At 33.8% G+C, this 11,034-nt stretch overlaps 1 non-coding gene across 1 annotated transcript; it reads left to right on the top strand.

The window, feature by feature from the left end:
• The first annotated feature begins 442 nt into the window (after nucleotides 1-442).
• TRNAD-GUC (transfer RNA aspartic acid (anticodon GUC)) lies at nucleotides 443-514 on the top strand. The gene has a single exon. It is a non-coding gene; the product is annotated as a tRNA-Asp (tRNA).
• The last annotated feature ends 10,520 nt before the right edge of the window (nucleotides 515-11,034 follow it).

The raw sequence follows: 11,034 nt of genomic DNA, 5'->3' as shown, positions 1-11,034 counted from the left end.
TTTTGTTGTTATACTGTTGAGTTTTACTTGAAATGATTTTAATTTACGGAAAAGACCATTTACCTCATTGGATCATCTGGCCTTATTCTTATGATGGCGGACGTGAATTGCATAAATATACTAACCGAGGTCCGTAAATACCAATTTACTTGCAGTCTAAAAGATTATTCGTTGTCATAAAAGCCGATCTTACAGCAAAAAATTGGTCTTGAAAGCAAGTCCCAATCCAAAGTAAATAGCGGTTACAAAAAATGCACAATATATAAGACTAGATCGACTTGATATCAAAGACACACTCATATATTTTTGCAAATAAATATAAACGAATTTATATTATCAGCTGATAAAATAATGAAATCATTATATTTGTTCAACACAAGTGATAAGTTGATAACTGTAGTACTGTGTGAAGTGAACTGTAATTTCGCCACAGCGTAGCAAGTCTTCGGTAGTATAGTGGTCAGTATCCCCGCCTGTCACGCGGGAGACCGGGGTTCGATTCCCCGCCGGAGAGACTCTTTTTGTTACTTTATAACTCAAATTTAAGTAGAGCACTTTATATCGAGGTAATTTATGTAATTTTTGGCTATATTTTTGCTACATTAAAATTTCATTTAATATTTTTTGTTAAGTTCGCTAGTGTCCCACAGTTAATTTTGTCTGCCTGACTTATAATAATAATTTTTGAAGTATAATAAAATATAAAGAGACCTATATAAAGACTTATTCTAGTAGAGTAATGAAGTTGCTAGAGAATTACCAAAATTAAAACGTCAATTTCTTTAAGAGTCGACACACACAAACCTATTAACAATCAAACCAACTGTACATTATATTTAGTTTCGTCTCCAATCAAACATAAACCCGATAATACCTGTTCTATTTCAACCTTCAATACAAAACGAGACAATTGAAGTAGCCTTAAAAATTATAAGAAAAAATTACGATTGATTTTTTTCTCGACGACAATTTTCACTTCGTACTTGACTAACAGAGGAAGGAATAAAAACGTCTCTCCTTATTACAACTGAACGATAATTGTGAAGAACACTTCACTTTATAAGTGTTTATTAACATTGCTTTATATTACGTTTTTATATATTTCAGGTTCTTTGTTTTCAGATGGGTCCTTCAAGAAAATATGTTTTTATGAAAAACAACGATGAAAAGCATACTTGAAATTACTATTACATCAGGTCATCCGTAATCATAGTATTATTGAAAAGTGTATTTGTTTCCAAGTTCTTCTTTCTCGCGTAAATGGCTGAACCGATTCCGATAAAATTTTGTGAGGTGATAGATTTTAACCCAGAACACAAAGGCTACTTTTTTGCGGACGAAGTCACAATTGTTAACTAGTGAATATTTATGGTCTAATATTCATGTTTATTTAATAGTAATTAAGTCAAGTGTGATATATTAGACGAGATGTTATCAAAAATACCATCCTCAGAAAAACAATCATGCCATATTCAATCAGAACAACACCTAACAACAATGCAGCCAATATCAAAAGTCCGACGTCTGCCGAAAATAGCCGAACAAAAACCGGATTATACCGGTTATCGGCGGCTGCTAATAATAATAGTGTTGGTAATCCACTGTGATGGATGGAGAAGCACCCCTTTTAATTGGTGGCGTGAATGTACGTCATCTCGTCACACCGAATTTCCCATTTATATTATAATAAGTTGAGATCTGTTTGGGAGCGGTTCCCTGGTTTAATAAAGCCTGTCCCTGCCGTGTCGCTTGTAGGGGTGCTATGGAAATGCAGGGGATGACGCATGCAATTGTTTTTTTGCTGAAATAGACTTATTTCTTATGCTGTCAATCATTCTTTGATATTGCTTCAGACTGGTATTAGTTTGGATGTACCTATGTATGTATGTGAACAGCCAAGTAAAAGAGGAAATTATCCCAATGAAGTATATATTTTAATTTTTTTTTTTAAATAGGCTATACTTCTGTATATTGCGCGTATTGGGTGGAGTTTCCTGTTCCTCATGCCGCCCTCTGGCATTTTGTATAATTTTAAAATATTTTTCATAAATAATGTGACAAAATGGAATAAATGTTTTTTTAGATATGAATATATTTTATTAATCTTCTCTCATTCCGGGGGAAGACTTTTGTCCCAGAATGGGATTGTAATAACGAGCAATTTTTTTCAGAAAAAAATAATATTAAGTTTTTTTAATTATTTTACGATTGTAGTTTTCAGTAACCCCAAGTGCTAAATAATAAAAATCAAACCAAATATTAATTCTTTTACTTTCTTCTTTAACAAGTAAGTCCCCAAACTTTGCCCCTTTTATTTTCGAAAATTTTCTATCAAAAGTAACTCGCGGCTAGTCTAAAGAGGCAGTAGTCCCGGTCTAACAAGTCTTCACGACTGCCATTTGCTGCCCGTTGACTCAAATAAACTTGAAAGCTACTTAACTGAAGTAAATTCTATGAGAATTCGTGGAAAACTTTCATATTGTACATTTTTGTTACTGTTCTATTATAACAAGTACTCTTGAAATCATTCTGTTAGCTGTTTCCTTGAATTTCGTGATCCTTAGCTTAGCCTTTAATGTTGAAGGTTAAAGGCTAATGGTCTTTAGAATAACAGTCGGATGAGAAAGGGAATTAAGAACACAAAGGCTATGAGATGATTTCTAGATGAATATAAGGCCGATTCTCGTTACTGTCTAAAACTTCAAAATTACTAGTTCCTTGAAAAAGATACTTACAGATGTTTTAATCCTACTAATAGAATAAAATGAGTATAAACCTCTACGCTAAAGTATACCTCATAATGTCATGTGAAATGTTCAATTAGATTAAAAAAACGAATTTGAACAACAAGAATTTGTACATAACGCAGGATTAAAGTACATAGCACGATCTCAAGCTCAGACGGCTAAAATTTCTAAGAACCATATTTTATGATTTCAAAAGATACTCATATTGTACCACTGCGGAAGACAGGTTAAGATCACGCCTCGTTACGTTCCAATATTAAAGAGTCCCAAACATACATGTACTCGATCTTCCAAAATAAAAACGTAAGCAAGAAGGTCTCATCAAGTTCGCTTGACCGGCAGCGGGTCGGACGGACCCACGGCCCGATAGACCCTACAAATGAAGCGAACTATTGCCAAATTCCCATTAACATCGGGCACATCTTCGAGGAAGATCTCTAAGGCACAAGACGATCTTTTATGCAATTTTCTGCTTGTCTTGGCCACCCTACTCTGATATTTTACTGATACTTGAACGGTTTATAGATAGGATTGGAAAGGTCGCTATGGAGATTATTTCTAACGTATTTAGCGATTGATGTGGAGAATATTCGAGAGAGACAAAATCGCAAGTCAATCTATACTAATATTATAAAGCTGAAGAGTTTGTTTGTTTGTTTGTTTAAACGCGCTAATCTCAGAAACTAATGATCCGATTTGAAAAATTCTTTCAGTGTTAGATAGCCTATTTATTGAGGAAGGCTATAGGCTATATATCATCACGCTACGACCATTAGGAGCGGAGTAGCAACGAGAATTGTTACAAAAACGGGGAAAATTATGACGCATTCTCTCTTATGTGACGCAAGCGAAGTTGCGCGGGTCAGCTAGTTTTACATAGAATAATCACGCCTTTTTAACAAAGAACGCAGCTTAGTTCTTCTTCATCTTCGTGTCAAAGGTTTTTTTTGGTACATAAGGTGCATGAAAGGAGTCTTCCCGTGGCGCTCCCTGAAAGCAACTAAGTTCGGTATCGCAGAACCTAGGCTCACTAATCCTTTCACCACAATGCAATGGTACAAACTCTCCACTCGGAACGATTTTTAATAAACATGCATTTTTTAAAACGCCATTTAAACTGATCAGTGTCAGTACTCAACACTGGTGACAGTCTCTTTTACTATGGAAATGTATGCAACAGTATTAATTTTCACTGATATGTCGACACTAATGTCATTAAGTGCGAATTCTGCGTATGGTTTGAAAGTTGGAACTCGTATTTTTTGGAAATCATTTACTACCCTATTGTGACGTAGCATTTCTGTTACTTCTGTCGAAAGGAAGACATCAGGAGATACTAACATACCTTGTCAATAGCTAGCAAGATTTAAAAAAATCTTCTTTAGCCTCATTGAAGTAACAATATTATCTATTAGGAGATATACTATAACGGCCTATGTACCTTAATATCAATAGCCAGTTTCAGGCTCTTTTTCTATTTCTTCTTCATCAATCTCCTTCTATGTGCTAGAAGCCATGGAGGATTTCCTTATCTTTACAGTAGTAAAAAAAACTACAGTAAACATTTTTTTTTCCGCATAAACAAAAAGATTCCCATACACAAATAGCTCGATCAGTCATCAGCGCATCATGTATCGCTCATTCATTTCACCAGTCATTACGACCTATCAATCATCACGGGTGCCGCACCATCGGCCATCAACGAGAGCAGCTGCGACCACTGCCGGCTAATTCATCATTTTGCATTGCAACTGTACTTTACAACACCACACAAATATCAACCTTATATCATGAGTGTAAAGTTCGAATTTCCAATTTCTAAGTTTGATATACATACGTCGTTTTGCAATTGAGTAATTGACACGCTATCGAACTAATTTCGACTGTAATGTATAGTCATAAGGTTGGTTTTATATTATTGAAAGTGACTAATTCATCATTTCAAATTGACATATCAATTTACGATTAAAGAACTTTGTGTACTTGTTATAAGTGCTATTTTTGATTGACACGTTATATGTTGACAATGTCGAAAGTGAAATATTATTATATTTATTATATTTGAGTAAATATGACAAATGTGCAGTGTTTGTTGCACATTATGGTCATATTGTTCATTTTGTGATAGATTTCGTGTTATAATCATTTTTGTCAACAAGGTCAATGTATTGATATTGAAGGGAACTGGCAACTGTTGCAGTTTTCATTGTTGTCTCGTGTGGCGTATTGATTATTTAATCACCACATGTGACCGAGTATCGTATCTAACTTAGGTTCGATTTCTGGAAACGTATATTTTTAACTGCGTAAAGTTGTTTCTATTCCAAGATTTCAAATGTACTGTGCTTTGCTATCATAGCTATTGTTCGAAAATAAAGTACTGGCATTAAACTGACATCCCAGGAACAGAAGTTTTTGAGATTCACTACTACAATTACTGCGCTAGGGACTTTTATTTACTTTAATATGAGTCCATTATAAAGACTGAATGTGTTACATATCGGTGAGCCCCAAGGACTAAGTGTGAAATGTTATTGTACGTATAAATCCTGTTTGGTTTGGGGATTGTACTGAGTGACGTCACATTAAAAGTCCCGCTAGAATCTGTCCAATGTTTGAGTTGTATCTTGTTTTCTTATACTTTACATATGTTTAAATTGTTATATTGTCCTTTTTATAACATAAAAATATTTTAAATACTTGCCTGTTACGATTTTACGGCTAAAAGGCTAAACAGGTATTGATTAAATTTAGTATAGAGATTTATGTAAGTAGATAAAGATAGATCAGTGATGAAGGACAGGCTATTTTTTTTTATTAATATAAGTATTCGTCGTACTATGAGATAAAATAGACGTGAGGAAATAAATTAAAATTTCGAAAAGGGCAGTGCCCTTTTGAATGTCTCTGTAATGTGCAATTTCTAATTGTTTTACCTCAATTCTTAAAAATTACACATTAGGCTAAGGCAAAACCACCTTAGAACCAATTATCAAGCCTGCCTAAAAAGTACAAGTATCGTATTCTTTCAGATTCGCGCTTCATTACTACACATAATGCCATATATGATTTTACACACTACTGAATGAAAAGTTACAATCTATCAAGTAAATACAAGCGTGTTCCGCATTCAATTCGCGTGCGGAACCCGCGCGTAATTTAATTGCGGGCCAGCGCGGACAATGCTGCGTGATTGGGCCGCACGCGGAATCCTAAACGATCGTCTATGGGCAGCTCTTCAATATATGGACTACTAGCTTTTACTCGCGACTTCGTCCGCCACTTGAATTTTCCATTTGTTATTTTTCTGGGGTAAAAAGTAGCCTATGTCCTTTCTCGGGTATCATAATATCTCCATACCAAATTTTATGCAAAATGGTTCAGTAGTTTAGGCGTGATTGAGTAACAGACAGACAGACAGACAGAGTTACTTTCGCATTTATAATATTAGTATGGATCATATATAGACGGTATATCACAAACTAGTGTATTTTCAGATATGAATAGAGAGTTACATTAATCATATTTTGAATTGAATTGATACGTGTGGCTTTTTGAAAGGAGGAAGAAAATTTTTGCGGAAATTGTGTTGAAGAGTTTCTGAGTGTGTTATGTGAGCGTGTTAACAGGTTGTTAAGGAATTGTGTATCAATTGAACTGTAAAGCTTTAGTATTAATATTTTATTAGTTTAAATGTTATACGTCTCGAGCGTTTATTTTTGATGCTGACTGTACTTTATCATAATAAATAACTGTCAACATACCAATTCGTGTATATCGTGGGATAGTTCAAAAAATATTTTAATCCAACTATACGCGATGTACAGATTCAAAAAGTAAAATTGTTGATTATAAAAATAAATATTTCAATCAATTTTGACACTTTTATAAATATCAGCTTAAGCCCTATATACTTGAGATTACAAGAACTAAATAATAAAATTCAATACATCTTCTCATCATCAGTAATTGTTTTAATTTGCGTACAAAAGTAACTTAAACTAGATAAAAAAGCAGACTATCATATTTTAAATTTACTTAGCAAAATAGCACATTAAAAGCATGTTCATTGGTTAGAGCCAGTGATCTGTGAACGATAAGCGCTATCTAAGATGCGGCCTGTTTATAAATAACCCCTTGACCACAAGCTTACTTGGGTAAAATGTCAAGCAAAATAATAGCAAGGTAATTTTATATGAGTAATTTATAACTAGCCTATTAACAACATTAACAGAAGGTTTGATATGTTAAGGATAATTGTCTGATAACAAAATTGATATATAAAGGCATAAAAAGCGGATCAAAATTATTGTCAAACTTCCATTTTATAAGCTAACCCATACTTATTTGGAGATTGTGAAACATGGACTAAAAGTTAAAAGATAAACCTTTTATATTTACGTAATTACAACCTTATAAGAAGCCAAATTACCTACTATTTAGAAACTAACGATAAGGCAGAGGACGTTTCACTATTAAGAAAGCCAAAAAGTAATACAAACAATTATGTTATTTTATCGATGAGATGTCATTTTCCATAGTAAATTCTCTACAACATGCGGATAATTACAACACATACAATTAACTATAAAAGCATAGTATAACAAAGTTAAACTACTAACAAAATAAAATGCAGCAATACATTGATTGCGAAACAATACACTCACCTGCACGATGCGTGTAACGCCGGCCTAACGTAAATATTTACCACGAGTAACACCTTACAAATATAACCCTAATACACATGAAAATACACCTTAACACCTAAGCAGTAAAGTTCCTTATCCCGTGACAAGTTACCAGTCGTAAGTCCATCGACACACTACTTCCAAACAAGTTAAGAACTATTGTTTAACTTAATAGTTATTTTTAATTCAGTTATTTTTATAAACTACAGTTTAAATGCACTACTTTAAGATGAAACTACACAAAAATATTATAGTACTAAAACACATAATACACTAGTGATTTTGTTCGTCGCGTGTTTCGTTTGGGCGGGCGCGCTAGGGCGGGCGGCCGCCTGTGATGCTGGGCGGTGATTGAGGAGCTGTGGTGCGCGCGGAGCCTTAAATCCTGGCTGTTGGGTGTAGGTATACGTTTAATGTTAGGTCTCATTGTGATAATACTCAGTGCTTTATAATGATGTAGTGGTCTGGGATCTGTGGGGTTAGAAAGGTTTTATAGATCTCTGTGAATATATATTGTAATAGACTGTTTTGCTAGACTAGCGAATAAAAAAGTAATGAACGCAGTTTCAAAGTACTTAAGTATATCTTTTTGATGGTGTGGTCCTTTAAAGCATTTTAATTGTTTTTTCTTTAACATTAGTAACAAATATTATAAGCATATTAATTTTTATTTTATTGGTCACGAATATAACAAACGTATACCTATAGATAATAGTAGACAAAGTGATATTTTAGCCCACGAAATTAACGTTCTGTGATAGTGTCAATAAATGAACTAAATATTTATTTGCTATACAATTTTAAAAGCAAAAGTCACAATTTCTAGGATTCACTCAAAATGATCTCAAAATAAATAAATAAACACGAAAAAACATACATGGTAAATTTGTTTCGACAAAGCTTTTTCTCCAGACATACATGAGTAAATAATCCACAAATATGTGCACACAAACACAATCAGCTACACGACGTATCGCGACGGTATCGCGGCGGTATCGCGACGGGAGACAAATGATATTTATTGATTGCAATATCTTCTCATTACCATCTGGCCTTACACCATTCATTTATACGGCTTTTGTTTTGGGCGAGTAAACTAACTCTTTCTAGTCGTATGTAATTTAAGGCGCCCCAAGTCTTTTTCAGAACATTATTTTCGGAAAATTATAATATGTTATTAAAACGTTAAATAAATGTTTCTAAATATTTAATTCACAATTTATACAAGTTTGAACACTGATAAAATGAATCGAATAAATTACTGAACACTGTTAGTATGCTTAAATTAGTACTAATAGTATCTCTAGGCTAGGAATTTTCGTTGTTCTCAATCAAAAGTCATAAATCCGTATGGTGCTGTAATATGTAAAACCCCACATTGCAAAATATTCCTCTAGAATTCTTATATTCCCTATTAACACAATCTCAAAATAAGAACGTCTTATTTCCCTTTATGATTCATGAGCACCTATATAGCTCCAATTATAGCATTTCAAACCTACAAAGACTTGCATTGTACAATCAATCAAAACACAAATAAAACATATCAACTAACTGACCTATCAACACATTAACAACTAGTAAATCAATTTGCCCCCATTTAGTTTTATAGTCTACAATCATATACCGACTAATACCGACTCACTTTCGACCCTACCCGGTGCTTAACTTTACGACTAAATAAAATTTTTACGACCTTATTCTATGGATTACAATAGGTATTAAAGAATAGTAGTTAGGGGTTTAGAGAAGGGGATGTTTTTCGCATTTTATTGCTCTTTTATAGCAGAATAATTGTGTTGTTAGTTTGTAATAAGTAACCCCTCGTGGGTAACTGTAGTTAACCCCTATGGATTATGACCTTAACCTCGTTTTGGAGTACACACGCTTATCAGTATAGAAGTAAAAATGTGGTAAACAAAACTGCCTGATAATATAAAAATAGTTGTAACAAATAAGGCATTTCTTTTTGGCTGATTATTTGAACGATTATCTATCGTACGGTAGGTAATCGTACAAAAGTAATTCAGCTAGTCAAGATAAATGAAAAAATCATCTCATTTTGTAAGCACAAATTCAATTATGCGTCTTAATAGTATAGGCAAAGTTAAACAACAAATTAACCAATGATCAGAGCCAAAATATGACACAGTAATTATAACTGAAGCACCGTTAGAAAGTTATTTTTTTTATAATAGTGTCTCAGTAAAGTTAAAATTCTTTTCACTCCCAAAACTGCCGTAATTTTAATCCAAAACAAAAGCGCACCCGAAACATTGACACGGGTCATAATGCGAGGAAAATAACGAATCATCCTCACATTTGTGTGGAAAAGAGTAAAAAACATAACTGAACGAGTCCTGGGACATTGTAGCCGTCATCAAATGAACACTTTTTATTTTACTACTTGAAAATTTAACAGTGAAAAGATAGCGAGTGACGCTACTGCGGCGACACTGAAAAGCCTGTAGAAAATAAAATTACATATTGAATTCAATGCTATTACGCTGTCTGTAGAAATAATTGTGTGTTTGTTGCGTTAGTGTTGTGTGGGAATATTATAATTATAATATTGTTTGAAATTGTGGTTTTTATGTTTAATTGTTGGACTAGAATCACACTGGAGCTTTTTTTAATGAGGCGTGTATCATCGCGCCAATGTTAAATGAGATTCCCTGAAAATAATAATAGCTGATTTTAATACGACAAGGCTATTGAAAGATGTCCGAAAATTTATATAAATATATAGTTCGGATAAGTAATAACGTATTTCGAACGTCACTAAAGTACTTACCGTGTCGTTTATTGACACGAAATAAGGTATTAAAAAAGAAATATCAAGGTAGGTACTACTTACGCACGTACTTTGATTGCTTTGCCTTAAGATTGTAATACGATACTCAACGATTTCAGACTGCTCAGACATCTTGCCATACATATAATGCCTACTATTCGCAGTCATAACAAACTATCGCATGCAACTATAAATAAAACCACACCTTCTATCACCCGCATAACTAACACTCACACACGTTAACAGCCAATAACAAGATTAACAACGTCTTGCATCTCCGCTACATCCGCTACATCCGCGAGATCCGCAAGTTCCGTAATCCTTGCACAAAGGAGCCGCGTGCTGATTGATTACAGCCTGCGGGCGGATCTGGACTTATCGACAGATTCTGAAGCACGGAATTGCTACAAATACTTTATAGGTAAAAGAAACGTAAGTGTATGTTAGAAAACTAACGTGAATGCATGTTATCGTGATAAGAATCCCATTTCGTCAATTGGTGTACCTACTTTTTTGCAACACATTTAGAAGTCTAAAATGATTTGAAGTCTGGTTTTCTGTAAAGCGGCATTTAATGCAATAAAACCCAATATCATACAACAGTAACACGTAATTGTTGAGAAATAATATGACAAATTAAAACTATTATTATCTTTGCAAATGCTTTAAATACGTTTTTTTAACGTCTATATTTAAAAAGTTTTTCGTCGTAAGACACTAGACATCACAAATAATCTAAACACTACATCCTAATAAACTGCCGTCACTATCACCCACGGCTCATACTTCCAACTTTCAATATCGC

Source organism: Anticarsia gemmatalis, chromosome 14 (assembly GCF_050436995.1).
Source record: "Anticarsia gemmatalis isolate Benzon Research Colony breed Stoneville strain chromosome 14, ilAntGemm2 primary, whole genome shotgun sequence".
Taxonomy (NCBI): domain Eukaryota; kingdom Metazoa; phylum Arthropoda; class Insecta; order Lepidoptera; family Erebidae; genus Anticarsia; species Anticarsia gemmatalis.
The sequence above is the reverse complement of the archived record's forward strand: the minus strand, read 5'-3'. Positions and strand labels throughout refer to the sequence as shown.